The sequence below is a fragment of the Lissotriton vulgaris genome, chromosome 2_1 (assembly GCF_964263255.1).
Source record: "Lissotriton vulgaris chromosome 2_1, aLisVul1.2, whole genome shotgun sequence".
Taxonomy (NCBI): domain Eukaryota; kingdom Metazoa; phylum Chordata; class Amphibia; order Caudata; family Salamandridae; genus Lissotriton; species Lissotriton vulgaris.
The window spans coordinates 1645444170-1645460264 of record NC_141687.1 but is presented as its reverse complement, the minus strand read 5'-3'; the positions used below and the strand labels follow the sequence as shown (position 1 = coordinate 1645460264).

The 16095-nt window shown below is 42.9% G+C and overlaps 1 protein-coding gene across 4 annotated transcripts in view; it reads left to right on the top strand.

The window, feature by feature from the left end:
• Positions 1 to 3738: 3738 nt before the first annotated feature.
• The window catches only part of TAF12 (TATA-box binding protein associated factor 12), a 117571-nt gene continuing 105214 nt past the window's right edge, over positions 3739 to 16095 (top strand). Inside the window, exons 1-2 of one of the 4 annotated variants that reach the window (XM_086957549.1) lie at positions 3739 to 3894; positions 7870 to 8007. The gene's annotated coding sequence lies outside the window, so the exon portion shown is untranslated. Of the gene's footprint in view, positions 3909 to 7869; positions 8008 to 16095 lie in introns of all 4 variants that reach the window. The other 3 variants (XM_086957551.1, XM_086957550.1, XM_086957552.1) reach the window with 3 other exon arrangements.

Sequence of the window (16095 nt, the reverse complement as noted above, 5' to 3'; positions counted from 1 at the left end):
TGCATTTAAGATAATGCCTAATGCACCTTGATCGATCCAGCCAAGAACGGATGGACCAACTTCAGCAACATATAATTTGCCCAAACATTTCCGTCCTTCGAATTCAAAAATTTCCTCAACGAACCCCACCATGGGAATTCTTTCATCAGTATACGTACCAGGTTTACTATCAGGTGGCAATAACTCCTTTTTTAAAACATGTGCAAACAACTTTTTCCATATATCACGCTTAACGATCGTGTAGGGAGAGCCAGAATCAGGTACAATATTAATTAAAACTCCCTCTATTAAGATGTCACAAGTAGGTTTTTTAGATCTGCAATTTACATTCAGAACAGCATTCTCATCGTCCCAAAAGTCAAGGATGCAAAAGATGCTATCATCACTAGATGCATCATAGTTCTCAGCATTCGGCTCATTAGAGTCATCAATGCATTTCACCATTTTCTTATCTTTCCCAGATTTAAATTTACAAACTTTAGAAAAATGACCAATTTTATAGCAAAAATTGCATTTTGATTTTAAGGCTGGACATTTAGGATCATTAGCATAATGTCCATTAAACCCACATCTGAAAAAATTAGGAATGCTTTCTTTTTATCTTTAAAAGATAGACCAGGATTAGCGGTTTTTTTATAAGAGAAAGAGGATTTATAATTATTCTTTTTTTGATAATTATGAGACACTTTGCTCACTGTTAGTCATCTTCTTAATCATTATCCTTAAGAACAACTTTAGCACACCTCTTAGACATCTCTGCCTTTCTAACAATTGCAAAAATGTTGTTAAGTGGAGAATCACCACAAGTCCAAAGCTTTTCTTGAATAGAGGTATTGTTGCAATGCATTACTAATTGGTCCCTAATGAAACTATCATGAAGGGTGCTAAACTCGCAATTAATGGCTAACTTCTTTAGAGATGAAACATAGTCCTCATCAGACTCTGACTTCCCTTGTTTCCTTTTGAAAAACTCATATCTGCTTATTCCTACACAAACTGGTGGATGGTAATGCATATCTAAATCCTCCAGAGCGTCTAGGAATGCAGTGTTGTCATCAGCTCTAACCTTTTTTTCCATCTGATTAAAAATTCTATTGCCTTCCGGCCCTAGACTATGTAGAAGCATTTTCTTCTTTCTATTTTGAGAAAATGCATCATCCGGTTCTTCCTCTAAGGCCTCTATATAATTTAAAAAGTAGACTTTCCAATCCGACCATTTCATTGATGGTTCACCAGGACGGGGTAAAAATGGAACAGGAGTATTCAACCCTCCTTGTGATGCCATTTGATAACAACTAAAGGCAACCTGAAAATAAAACGTTAATATTAGAGCAGAAAAACAAAATGAAGGTATAATGAGTTAAAAAAAAAAAAAAAAAGTACAATGTAAGGGAAATGAAAAGAATTTAAAACAAGTAAGAGAATTGCAAGGTGTGCATGTCACCGAAACTGTTCAATGTAACATGCGACAATGGTGTGCATATCACCGTAGAATCAAATCTTCAGAATATTTCAATGTTTCTTAAATTCACTGAGAAAAGGATTAAAGCAGTACCTTGAGTGTCTAAAAGAATCCGTTCGAGTAATTCCTAAAATTTCCGTTACTCGAAAATGAAGCAAATAATACTTGTGGGTGAATCAATGAACGAGAATGATATTGACAGTGAAGGCAAAATGGAGTCACGTTGCGTGACCTTGATCACGTGATGATGTAGTGCGTGACGTGACGTGAGGTGAACTTCGCCGCGTCGTTTCAAGATTCCGTAGAAACGTCACACAACTCACGGGGAAGAACAAAGAGCCTCACAACAAGAACATGCCTCTCCCTCCAGAACGTTCAGTCGATTTGAAGAATGCGCACAGGTACCGTTGCTTTTAACCAAAACGAAGTACCGTTGCTTTTAACCAATAACAAAGTACAAACTTGAATTGGTTATGTGTAAATAGCAGGATTCCAATTAAAATAGCAACGGGTACTATTTAACCCTGTGCAAAAACAAATATATATCCAAATGTTGTGGTGCATCATCCAACACTATGGCAACCGGAGAATGCACCACGAGCACGACACCACAAAGTCATAGAAAAAAAAAATATATTTAATAATGAAAGTTGTCACCGTAGTCAATGAAAATGTGAAGAACTTTATTGAACAGTAAGGTCACTTTCAATAATGTGCACTGTTACTACACATCACCAAACAGAAGAAGAAATTCACAGGTCTCCTGTAATAAAAACTCACCGCAAGGAAAATATTTTGCGAGGAAACATAAATTATACACTCTGCAAACGCTCATTTCGTAACGCTGAAGAAATCCAGCACACTGCAGAAACGACTTATACACTTTGTTGACGCGCATCTCGTAACACACTGACGAAATTCTGCCTGCAGCAGCAACGCAGACTCCAGTAGCTAAGCAACGTATACTCCTCACTCAAAGACTTCGTTTTAATGACACAACGTTGTCTCTGATTGGTAAGCAACCACGTTGATCACGCACGTTGATCACGCTCTCGCTCTTCATGTTGTTTCCAGTTGCCAAGCAACCACGTTGGTCACGCTTTTGCTTCCGGCACAGGAATCACCGGTCACGCTCCCACCAGTCGCGCTCCTCGGCCCACTCAGAAACCGTTGAGAGAATAACGGTGAGAACTTGAATGATAATAAGTTGGGGTTTTTTTTACTCACCAATGCTGCTTTGATGTTGGATTTGCCCGTATACGTGACCAATAAGTTAAAAATGTTGACCGCCAGAGTTTTAGTCCAATTTAAACCAGAGTTTGGTCCGTGTAACTGGTGATCTGCTGTCAATGCCTTGTCAATCTTCTCCACAGTGTGGCCGCAATCACGACACAGGCATCCTTTGAAGTAGATTAAAGTAATCTGCAGACACCTTCAGAGGAGATTCACATCCAGCTGGGTTGATAACAATTTTTTAACGTCTCTCAAATTTTTGTAATAGAAATTTCAGGGGTTAAATTCCAAAGCTGATAAAAGTAGATCCAGGAAATAGTAGTTTTGTCTCATAGCTTCTTCATCCCCTCCTCGTCGCCATTTTTAAGAATGAGAAAACACATTATAGATGAAAGAAGATTTATTAAGTTAACAGGAACAACCCCTTTACCACTCCTCTCTTGGCAGCAACTGTCCCAGCTATGGCCAAACTTCCAGAACATGGAAGGCTCACACATCACTAGGATACCACAAAGTAATCTTATTACCAAGATACAACAGAATAGAGTTGTATAACAGTCTTTTGCTTTAGTCTGAAAAGCATTTTTAAAGCTATGAAAGAAGTTTTATTTTATAAACATTCTAGATTTCCACTTTAGGATTTCCTTTGTGAATGTAATGTTTTCTTCCGAAAAAAAAGATGTGTTGTGATTAATTTTCATGCTGACCTGTTTGACCATGGGTGGCAATGTCTTCCTATGGCATGCCCAAGGCATTGTGATGTCGTTGGGTACCAAGTAGCACCTTGGGCAGAGGCGGCGGTAGGCAGTTGGTTCTTTTCTTGCTTACCGGAGGAGCGTTTCGTTCTCTGTACGGTGTCAGGACAATAAAGAATAAAGGTACTTCTACTTCACCAATTCCAGAAGGGTTCCGAGGCGACCGCTAAACTAGGTTCGCTGGTTTCCTTTCAGTCTCAGTCCGCAATCACGGAGCTAAGACTAGCTGGCGCATGCGCATTAGCGAGCGAGACGCTTGCCCATTTCAAAGACTAGCGCATGCGCAGTAGCGTACGAGGAATGTTTCCGGGTCAGTGTGTCGTAGAGGGGGAAGTGCCGGAGGTCGGAGGGAAGAGTAAGAGCTAACGCCAAGGATCTCTGAGAAGACTAATGGGAGCTCTGACTCCCTCTCTTGGAATGGCTGCGAGATAGGACGCTGAGCTGGTGAGTCTGCAAAGGTATTGCACAGCAGATTGCCCATGTCTCTGAGACTGCCACCCAGGAACTTCTCCTGCCGCAACACCCCAGGAGTCCCCGTCATAACCCTTCCTCTTAGACCTCAGCCATAGTCTTAGCCTGTAGCATCCCCAGGAAAGTAATTCAAAGACACGGGAGACTCTAAACTCAGCCCCCTTCACCCGGTACTACTGTAAGAGATTTCCTACTCTTGCAAGGGCACCCTACCATAGCTCCCCTCTCAGAACTCGACCATTAGTCTATTCCCGGAGTTCTTGGCCCGTGATCTTCAGGAAATCTGGGCTACAGCTATCGCAAGAAAGTCTTGTAGAGCTGCGCGTCCAGAGAATCTTCCACTAAGCATACCCCGAAGGATCCAGAACTCCGCTTTCATCCCTAAGTACTGCTGCTACTCTTCTAGGATACCCTGGTCATAACCCCTTCCCCAAAGCCGCCAGTCAAAGACACTCCAGAAGAATGCGGACACAGCCGTCCCCAAAGAGACGCAACATATAGGATGGTCAGATTTTTTAAAGGCACAAATGTAGGACTCTGTTGGCACTCATAGTGGTCATAGGAGAAGTACGGTGCCAGCAATCGCTGATACCGAGGAAGGATACATATGCATCTTGCAGGCGCGTAGAGCTCTCACGAGCAGCGATACACTTTACAAATGCGGTGCGTTAGATGTTTATTATTGGATGTGCACGACGAGTTGCTGAGAGCATTTTGAATGTTAGCTTAAACTCCTCACTGTCGCTACCCCAAATGAGCCCGGTGTAAGGATATTGACCATTAAGCGCCAAGTTCCCCAGGAACCAGAGGAAAAAGATCTTCTCTTATCTTAACTTCGCTTATCTGCTAGCGCTAAGAGCACTTAGAAACTTGATCATTTCAGTAAGGGAGTGTTATTGAAAACATTGACAGAAGCCACAAGAAGGTGGTCAAATCACTGGGGTGGGCAGCGGGATGTTGTAAATCATATCTTTGTAAGAATTGCCATTAGAATTAAGTCTTTCTTTTACTCTTTATGTAGCCTTCCAGAATCTCTGTTTATTCTAGTGTCTTACCTCAGCCAAGCGAGATTCCAGATTTGACAGTTAGGGTCTGGTCAGCTGGCAAGGTGCATGTTGTTTCTCTGCTCCGTAAATAAATACTAATTACTTACCAGACGTGGCTCCCAGAGGTGTACCTTACACTTACATCACGGGACCTTTCCAACAATCAGATGTGATATAGGGGCTAGTACCTTTTATCCATGAAACTATGCCACTGGTCATTTAATCCAGAGTTTACCCAAATACGATGGGAATAAACACTACTTTAAAAACCTGTGCAGGTTTCTCAAGAAAGTGGTATTGCCCAGGGATATCAACCCATTCCCCAGTTATGATGTTGCGGGCAAGTTGGAAACTCTAAAAACAAATTCCTCTGTTTTTAATCCTAGCCGCTAAAGCAACCAACTTAAAAAAAATATTTGTCTGTTCCTGTGTTTTGCAAAGCTTGAGATAGTTTTAAAAAAAAAAATCTAAATGGTGGCAGCAAGTGTATGATAATAAAATTGGTCCGAATGCACTAGACATAGAATATTTCTTTCTGGGAGACTACCAAATATTAGGGTCTATTCGCTAAAATGTGATACGACCTTAAACAAGTTGTTGTGCCTTTTATTTTTGGTTCTCCTAAGTGACCAAATAATTTGAACTCAGAATAGTTTTGTTCTTTCTGTTCCTTTATCCCCAGTGTTTCACTCAATTTAAGCACTTCAAAATGAACCTGATGCAGGAAATGAGCACAAAGGAACAGTAAATTTTATCAGAACAGGTCTCTGGAGCGGATTTCGTTAATACACAATGATTTCATGTGTTTTTGTGGGTAAAATTAGGTACTTGCCCAGCAATAATTAACTGACCCACTTCTGCCCACGATTTATTGAACACAATATCACATTATTTAGGCTCTAGTACTGCCTGTTGCCTTGGTGAACATTTGCTCAGTGATTAATAGTTAAAATTAAGATAATTGGAAGTATCAAAGATTCCTGATGCAGTTATCTTTTTAAACCTTAAAATTAGTTGTACTTATTAACCGCTGAACATATTCCCAGAAAAGTAGTTTTAATGGTGGTCTGGCTCAATTGTTAAGTCAACCTGGCTAATATAAAAACCCAGAGCTGTAAAAAATAAAGTATATTGCAAGTTGGTCTATGTCACACATGTAGCTCATCTAATCAGCTTTTACTTGTATTTTGGGTCTTCATTTACAAAGCTAAAATAAAACCACACGTGCCAGAAAGTATAGGACAATAACAGGTCTAGATATGCTTCAGTATATGTTTCTGTGGGAGAAAGTTTATAGATAGATTGACACGACCCTATAAAACAAATACTTCATAGGGCTAACACACCCAATGTAAAGTATTGAATCAAAACTCATTCAGGTGAAATCAGGAGCTAAGCTTTAATACAGGAATAACCTTCCTCTGTAACTCCACCCAGTAACCGATCTAACGTGATAGATTTATATTAATCTTGAGAGTATCAGTCCAATATGTTCGACCACACCACAATCAATTGTAATAAAAAACATTGACGTTCCGGCTTAGAATGTTTTTTTGTGTGATGAACTGTCTTAAGGACAAAATATACTATTAGAGAATTTATATCTATAGGCACATAGAGGGGCTTTGGGTCAGCCATCTTCATCCAGTGGTTTGTTAGCTTGGCAGTCTTATTTTAGTTCCTCCCACTCCCCAAGACAACCTTTCCTCATGCTGCATAAAGCATGGGGCAGTGGGCAGCAGGACTTAAGCCATTGACTCCCTTGCACTGTGAGTGGCAGCATTTTACCTGATCATGTACACATCTGCTTAAAAGTAGTACTTTTCAGTACTGGGCTGGTGGTCCAATCTCTCTTGTCATTTCTTTCGTTATTACCTATTTTCTTGCTCACTTTTAAACTCCTTAACCACATTGCTGCGTGCAAGACTCCCCTCCTGTGCTGGACCACAATTAAAACGGGTGTGGTCATGACGAGCTCAGCTCGTCATGAGCATGGAAGGGGTTAATTTGTATTGCATATTTTTTAAATAATTATTGAAAAACATTGCAGGCTTGCTAATGCGAGAGACATTAGCTTTACCAATGCTTGTCATCCTTGTGAACACTCCAGATTGCAGCCCATCCGATTCGTCACCAAAAGACGTCACGCTCTGCAAACTTAGCCTATTTAGCAAGTTATTTAACAGTTCCATATTTTCATTTGAAAACAGTAACCCTGTCTGTCAGACCCGTCAATTGCTGGCATTGTCCTACTTGGGCAGTGGTAAAGCCTTCTTCGCATGTGTCTAGCACTTGTGTTAGAGATGACTGTAAAGTTGTATGGTTTCTTCCAGACGTTTTCATACATATGCATCTTATGTAATTTGCAAACTGCTTTCCTAACCACGGCAACCAGTGTTCCAGATTTGAGGAAGAAGCAGGTGTGTTGAAAGTGGCTAAGTAGTGTTGTGCCTCTGTCCTAAGTGACACCAGCAGGAGTTTGCTGAAGCAAGGTCTGACCATGGTTCATGTTTATGACTGTTAGATAGGCATCTTCTGTCAAAAGGGAATTGATGTTCCTAATTACGAAGATGACACCCACATATAGTTTTGGCTCTCTGTGACAGGGGCTGGAGCTTCCTTTCAGGCAGTTGTTAACAAATTAAGTGTGTAGATAAATGTAAAAAAAACTGCAATCTTCCAAAAAAGCACGTTTTTGCCATTTGGTTCTCGTCGAACCTGCATAACAGAATTATTTTTGGTAGTTAGTTTCAGCGTTATGCTTGCTAACAAAACAATTGATGTCATGAAATCTTTACATGCATACAGTTAATGCAAGTGAATTAAACTGTTGCTTCGTCTAACTGTTTCACTGCCTTAAATTACTAAGACGGATTGGTCATATTTTGTCTTGGGTTCCCAGGGCCATTATTGTAAGAGCTATCTTTGGGTGGAAGATTGATTACTGCAGTACACTTCTGTCAAGTCCTCCAAAAAAGAACCTAAGGAAACTATAAAGCTCTCAAACTCCAGGGCGAGGAGTGGTTACTTCTATCCCAAGGTGAGAACATATTACTCCCTACTTGTGCATACTTGGCTGGTTTCCTCCTTATGCTTAAGTCATATTCAGTGCATTCATAATTGGCCATAACGTCGCTTGAAACTCATATTAAAAGCCTATAATTCCATCAACAACTTCTGCTGTAAAGGCCAGTTTTCGTTGGAGACGCCTCCTATAACTGGGTGAATTATTGGCGTATGCCAGTGTTTCCCAAACTGGGGTCCGTGGACACATTCCCAGGGGGTCTTCAGGCAGCAGTTTTAAAAGCACTTTAAAATTCATTGAAGAATTAGCAGTTTTCGAGCAACAATAGAAGTGTCAAGATAACACCAGTGATTAGTGTACCTACTGGATAGAGATGAGCGTTTTGTCCAGTGGCAGGTTTGACTTATCTAATGTAGCACAGAGGGTTAATATTCCTGCTACAAAGAACGCGTACCATGCATTTTAAAAAACTGTATTTTGTGTGCATAGGTCAGTGCATTACTTCTTTTTTCACAGAGCTTCTTTTGTTACTCTTCAGCTCATCAGAGACAATCATAATCTAGCACAGTGACCTATAAACTGTCATCAAAGAGCTGCTTACACACTGCATGGTACAAGTTTTTCCCAGCCTTTCATTATCCTGATGCTGCTGAAGGGGTTTATTTGGGTGGAAAAACATTTTTATTGTTAAAATCCAATGCTAACCACTGTTAGGTTCTGAATCCTGAGTTTGTGCTTTTCCAGACCAAGCACTCTTTAAAAATGCCTACCAGTATGAATGACATGTGAATCCTGCACTGTGTAGTCCCCTTTGCCTTATGTAACATTTTCTCTACACTGATTTACAAGTATGATTCATTGCCTCTATATGTGTGTGATGTAAAGTGCTCTGACATCCTACAATGGTATGAGAGATGCTATCAAACAAATGATATACATGTGACAGATGCCCATCACCACCCCCTTTTGTACCGCTTTGTTCGCCATAAGTTGGCAGGGTATACTCAGACGTGAGTCCCTTGCTCACTTTGCCACTGGATTCAAGCAAGCCTGGCTGTAATGCCAGAAACCGGTCCTAGGAAGCTTGTTTCCGGTCCAGGGAAGGCCTGGCTTGGCAGTTCTGGCTGGACTGGTCCCATGAGGCACAGGGTCAGATTGATTTGCATATGGCCATGTCTGAACTGGGGTGGCAGAGTGGGCTAAAGAACAGTGATGGATTAAACCCAGATCTGTTGACTGGGTGTGAGTGTTTGATTGGTTCAGATGCTCCGTCCATCACCACCCCATTTTGTACCGCTTTGTTCGCCATAAGTTGGCAGGGTATGCTCAGACGTGAGTCCCTTGCTCACTTTGCCACTAGATTCAAGCAAGCCTGGCTGAAGACGGCTGTAATGTCAGAAACTGGTCCTAGGAAGCTTGTTTCTGGTCCAGGGAAGGCATGGCTTGGCAGTTCGGGATTGACTGTTCCTATGAGGCACAGGGTGAGACTGATTTGCATATGACCATGTCTGAACTGGGGTGGCAGAGTGGGCTAAAGAACGGTGATGGATGAAACCCAGATCTGATGACTGGGTGTGAGTGTTTGATTGGTTCAGATGCTCCGTCCATCACCACCCCCTTTTGTACCGCGATGGAGAAATGAGAGGCACTGTTGAAGGGTGATAATAAGGGAATCATGGAAGAACCACAACAAAGATTGTTGTATCCTGGTGGGGATAGTAAGGTCATCATTTACTACTAAAGCTAATACAATTCAATATATAATGATAAATTTGTTGTAGAATGCACCATTTTATCCTAAATTTTCTTGGGGGGGAGAGCCTCCCAAAGCCCCTTGTGTAGTGGTCAGGCTCACTCACTGCACTTGGTGTGCACTGTATGGGGACTGGTCTGAAAACATTTGTCAGGGCTGCTTTGGGTTTCCACTCTGGCCCTGGCAGGAGCCTTGAACTGCGAAATAAAAGTAACCATTTAAAAGGTAATCGCAGAGATGCAGCATCAACCTTCCCATTAAAAATTTCAGTTTTTTGCAAACTTTCATTATAAAATACTAAAATCCTTATTAATTAGAGTATTTGTTTTGAGTGCACATGTGTTTTTTTTTAATTACTCTTTTAATGTTTGAAATTTAAATTGTACAAATTTCTGGGGGTCCCCGGCTTCCAGTGGTGAGTCAATGGGGGTCCTTAGGAGTTAAAAGTTTGGAAACCACTGGCGTATGCAATTCTCAAGCCTGTCAAGCAAACTATAGAGATCGCTCATTCTTTCATTGGTTGACTCAAGTCCCGTTCTCCTTTCCACAAAGCAGATTACGTTTCTATAGTTCTTGTTTTATCTCTATGTGTATGTATTCTCCGCTTGTGTGCCCCATGTGGTTAGTTCAGCACGTAGCAGAGACATGATGATGCACAGTGACGTTTTTTACCCTCTGTCTTTGGAGCTTATGATTTTAAGGAAAGCTGCAATTAGATTAAGGCCTTCCAGGTCAATGTTTTAATATTTGATTCCTGACCTAAGTTGTGATCATATATAAGGGCTACCTTAAGGCGTGTATGAACCTCCAGAGTAAATCCATTTCTTCTCCCATATTATAAGTGTCATTTTATGATAATGTAAGGCTTGGTATGCATGCATAACATACAGATGGGCTGTCATACATATAATTAATGAACGTGACATACATTAGAAATTTGTGTAGGTGCCACACGTATCTACAGGAAACAAACCAAGATTCCTCCAAACTTCAGATCCCACTGTGATTAAGGTGCTTTATTCCTGATGTTTTCATTAAATGAGTCTATCCATACATAGCTTTTCCTATCATATGAAAGTCACCCATTGAATGAAACTTTAAGTGTACGCTAGATGTGAAATGGATCAGCTGTACTTGGGGTCTGGGTCTGATTTTGAAGCACTCACTGAAAGCAGGTTCATTGAAGTGGGTCGGGTACGAAGTGGTCCTCAGGCCTCGAAAAATCTTCTTGCCCACTCGCTGTGGCGAGTCACATTTTATCAGGTTGATCTATTTTTATTACCTTCCGGTCCGTGAACTTAGGCTGCAAAGGAACAGGTTTTCTGTTAATTCAGAAAGTGAATGGGCAATAAAGATGCCTTTAAATCTTGTTTTTATTTTTACCCATTTGCGGGCCCTTTGTGGACAGGTCAAATGTCAGTTTGTCTTTTTACTTATTGCTGTTTATCTTATCCTTGAAAATGGTGGTTACTTTTGTTTCTCTTACTACAAGTTAAGAGGATTTTGTTAAGTGAGTTGTCTGACGATCATAGTGAAACAAAAGACTGTAAGATGTCAGTTTATTTTTTAACATCATTTAAATAACATATTTCAAGATATATCAGTAATAACTAAAGCACATTTTTTTGTAAATCAGAAATGTGATGCAAACAAAGATTTAAATAGGAGAAAAACTAATTAGAACACTTTACTTGGTGATGTGCAAATGATAAATATTTGCAGAAACTCAATTCTAAGTCAGGACTGGAGGCGAGGATTATGCTCTGCTTTCTTCCTTTATTTCTATTCCAGCAAATTTAAACAACCATATAAAACAAGCATTTGCAATGCAATAGGTATCGCAATAGGAAAGTTTGAGCTATTGGTATTGTAAATGACAAATATTTTATTTATGTGTTGGTTTTGAAAAGCGCTGAATTAATAGTTTTTCATTTACAATGCCAATAGTTGTAACTTTCGCAAATGTGACACCTAAAGCATTTGTAATGCAATATGTGTTGTATTTACGTGACTTAGATGTATTGATATTACAAATAACAATGGCTTTGAATTTTTTTAATAATTAATACTTAAATAAAAGTTATTGTAATTTATAATGGCAATAGCTTAAACTTTTGTAAATAACTTTTGTGAAGATTATGTTCAGTGTATTTTATTGTGATAAATCCAAGAACAGAAGAGAAATATTTTTTTTTGTTTTTTTTTTGTGGAAAACCTTTATTACAAGAAAAATAGTACAGTTACAAACCTACAACCACAGAGGCCGGCCAGTAGCAATAAATATCAAAATCAAAATGTTACACGGCTCATCAGCCGACAACCCGTTGGTCCGGCAGCGATACCATATGTCAATGCAGTGATCTTGTGGTGATAGGAGGATGAATGAAAGGTTTCACATTTTATATTTTATAAAACAAACACACCAACAAAAATCCGAGGCAATAGACTATACAATAAGTGGCTGTCTCAGGTAGCAGGGGGAGCGACCCAGTTAAAGGAACTAATTTGATAAAGGATAGAGGATCTCGAGGAGGGAAGGGGGCCCGAGAGTAGGCAAGCAAGTTGTATACAATAGGATATAGATGCATGGAATGCACGGTCACGGGGACAGAGGAATATCAGAGGTTTCTATGAAAGGGGGGGCAAATCTCTCCACAATACAGTTCCATTGGCCCCATATCCTCCCCCACTTCTTGGGCCTGCCACGGGCGACATACAGTTTTTTCTCTGAACATGCACCAGTCCATGTTTTCCTTCCATGTTGAAACTAGAGGTGCCCTTTGAGACCCCCACAGTTGGGCTATGTCCCTTTTCGCTATCATGTTGCCAAGGGTGGCCCATTGGGTCTGAGCAACGCTGTAATCATTCGGCTCCCAGACGTTCAACAAGCAGCGTCTGGTCTCAGGCAATAATAAAACCCCCGTTACCTCTTCCATAACAGCATGCACACGGCTCCAAAATACCACGACATCCGGACATTCCCATAAAATATGGAGAAAAGTAGCAAGCATACCGCAGCCGCGCCTACACAACCCATCCACAGAATAACCCATACTTATCAGGCGTGGACCCGTGACATAGACACAGTGTAAAATCTTCAGTTGCACCAGCCGGAGACGCGCCGGAATCGCGACCTCCTTTGGGGATGATATCGCGGCCTGTCAGTCTGCATCATCCAACTCCAGCCCATCGCCGGTCCAGGCCCCACGAAGCTGTACAAGAAGATCCGAGCGGTCATTGATAAGTTTTTTATAAATGAGAGAAATAGTACTATCGGGGACATACCCTTCAAGCACTCTATCTTCCAGGGGAGAGGACTCTGGAATAGCGGTTCCGGCTGGGAAGACCGACTCAAGCGCGTGGCGAATCTGGATATAGCGGAAGTGCTCCCTATCACTCAATTTATATTCTCGTTTGAGTTCATCGAAAGTTTTGATCCTATTCCTGACCCAGAGATCTCCGACCTTACTGATGCCGATGAGGTCCCATTTGTCGAATCCCTTCGTCTCCCAGAGACTGCCCAGTCTCTCTGCCGCGTAAAGCGGGGTAGCTCCAGTTAGCTTGTCCGACCATCCCGTGGCAGCGGTTGCACTACCCCACACTCGTACCGCAACCCCGGTGGGTCCAGTCAGATTCTTCCTAGCCGATCTAGAGTAGAGCGCCCTATTATAATCGCCTCCCGGTAACTGCCATCTATCCATCCCGAATGCTGGGGTTCGGGACCGGACCGTACATTGCATGGTTGACTGCACTCAGTTGGGATGCCCAATAGTATCGTTTGATATCGGGCAGCGCTATGCTGCCGTCGTACCAGGGCAAAGTCAATTTCGCCAGTGCAATGCGAGGCCGCCCGCCCCACACCAGCTTCCTCTGAAGGCCCTCAATCTTGCGAAAATAACTGGCAGGCATCAAGTCAAGCGTATTTTGGAGGGCGTACAGGAATCGGGGAAGAGACATCATCTTAAAGAGGGCTGCTCTCCCTACCGGGGACAGCGGCAAACCACACAGCGCCATGACGTCCGATCGAAGCCGGAGAAGCGGAGGAAGCAAGTTCCTCTCATATCGTACGGCGGAGTCCAATGATATGTAAATCCCCAAATAATTAAAACTGTCGTGTGATATCGGTATCGGACAGACACGGGGCAATAGAGGCAATTCTCCAGTAAGCGAATAGATGCAGGACTTGGCCCAGTTGACAACCAAGCCAGAATTCCTCCCGAAGGAGCTTAAAACGTCGAACAATACTCCTAATGATTTACGAGGGGAAGTGAGGTATAGCAAAATATTGTCTGCGTACAACGATATACGATCCTCAAAGTCAGGGGACCACCTAATGCCTTTGAGCGATGGCTCCCACCGAAGCCACGCGGCAAGGGGCTCAAGGTCGAGCGCAAAGAGCAGTGGTGACAAGGGGCAGCCCTGCCGTGTGCCTCTTCCGAGAACAAAAGGCTCCATTGCCCTACCGTTGACCACCACTTGGGCTAGTGGTTGCTCATACAGGAGTCTAACCCACCCGATGAAGTTTGGGCCAAAACCAAATTTTGCGAGGGCCGCCCACAAATACGGCCATTCCACTGTGTCGAAGGCCATTGAGGCATCCAAAGAAACCAAGATGGCCGACTCACGAAGAGACCCCGCCCTTGCCAGTACGCCATGAAGACGGCGAAGGTTGAGCGCAGTATTGCGATGGGGAATGAACCCAGACTGATCTGGGTGTATCAAATCGCTGATCACTTTAATCAGACGATTTGCCAAAAGTTTTGCCAAGATCTTAGGCACGACGTTCAAAAGCGAGATCGGCCTGTATGATGAACATTGGTCACGGGGCTTCCCGTCTTTGTGGATGACTGCAATGGACGCCAGTCTCTGATTCCAGGGAAGGGATCCAAGATCTTGCGATTCCAAAAACATTCGGCGAAGATGTGGTGCCATTTTGTCGGGATACAACTTGTACAGCTCTATCTGGATACCATTCGGGCCAGAGGCCTTCCCCGAGCGAAGGGAGCGGATAGCGAGCGCTATTTAATCGGTGGAAAAGTCCGCCTCCATAAGCTCCCTGTCTGACGCCGACAGGCTAGGCAACGCGATATCCCTAAGTAGCAAATGTGAGTCCTCCTCCGGTCTGTCCGAGACCGGCGCGTAGACTTTTTGAAAGTGCTGGGCAAAGACCGCGACTATCTCAACTGGGTCCACAGCACGTGTCCCATCCTCTTTTTCTACAACAGGCCCCACCCGATTCAATCGTTCTCTTTTATCCAACCAAGCAATCCATTTTCCCGCTTTGTCACCGACATCATACAGATGCCCCTGTTGCTCACGACTCATCACCTTGGCCGCATCCGTCACAAGAGCCCTGTAGTTGGACTGTTTAAGAGCCAGAACATGTAACCCCTCAGATGTGACCCCAGATTCCAACTCTTCTTCTAAAGCAGTAATTTCATTCTCCAAACATACCACCTCCTCATTCTTGCTTTTCTTCGCACTGGCAATCAGGGACAAGGTTTGACCACGGATCACTGTCTTATAGGTCTCCCACAGGGAGATGGAGGAGGATACCGACCCTACGTTCTCGGCAAAGTAATAATCCATGCATTTAACCACCTCAGCTCTAGTTTTAGGATTACGAAGGTGCCAGGGGTTAATCGTAGCAACCCGGCCCTCACTTCCCAACTGCACATCAATAGTAAGCCAGAGTGGGGAGTGGTCCGAGATCCCCCTAGCAAGATGTCGAATTTCCCTCACAGAGACCACCTGCACCGCTGGTACTAGGATATAATCAAGCCTCGAGAGACTCCCATGTGCTCCTGAATAAAAGGTATATTGTGCCTGTCCAGGGTGCAGTTGCCTCCAGCAATCCACTAAACCCAGCGCATCCAGGAAGTTGCCCAGCCATGATTGTGATTTCGGAAGAATTCTGGGGGAGCTACGATCCTCACTACCACAGGCAACCGAGTTAAAGTCACCACCCACAACCAACATACCCTCAGGGAAACCCAAAATCACCCTTCCCAAATCAGAAAACGTGGTGGACTGTAGGCCCGGCGGAACATATACAGAGAGTATGGAGATAGTCTTCCCCTCCCAGCGGCCCGTAATGGCCGCATATTGGCCTCTATCATCCAGCACAGTGTTGTCTATCTCCAGGGGCAGGGAGCTCCTAACGAGGACGCCTGCCCCCCCTCGTCCCAGTAGTAAATCCAGAATGTGCCGCCAGATGATAGCCTTTTCTGTTCAATGCATGGCATGTGTTCCCTATCAGATGTGCTTCCTGCAATGACACTATATCCGGTGAAAGACGCTTCACATATTGTAAAACTATCCCCCGCTTTATCCTATCGCCCAGACCATTG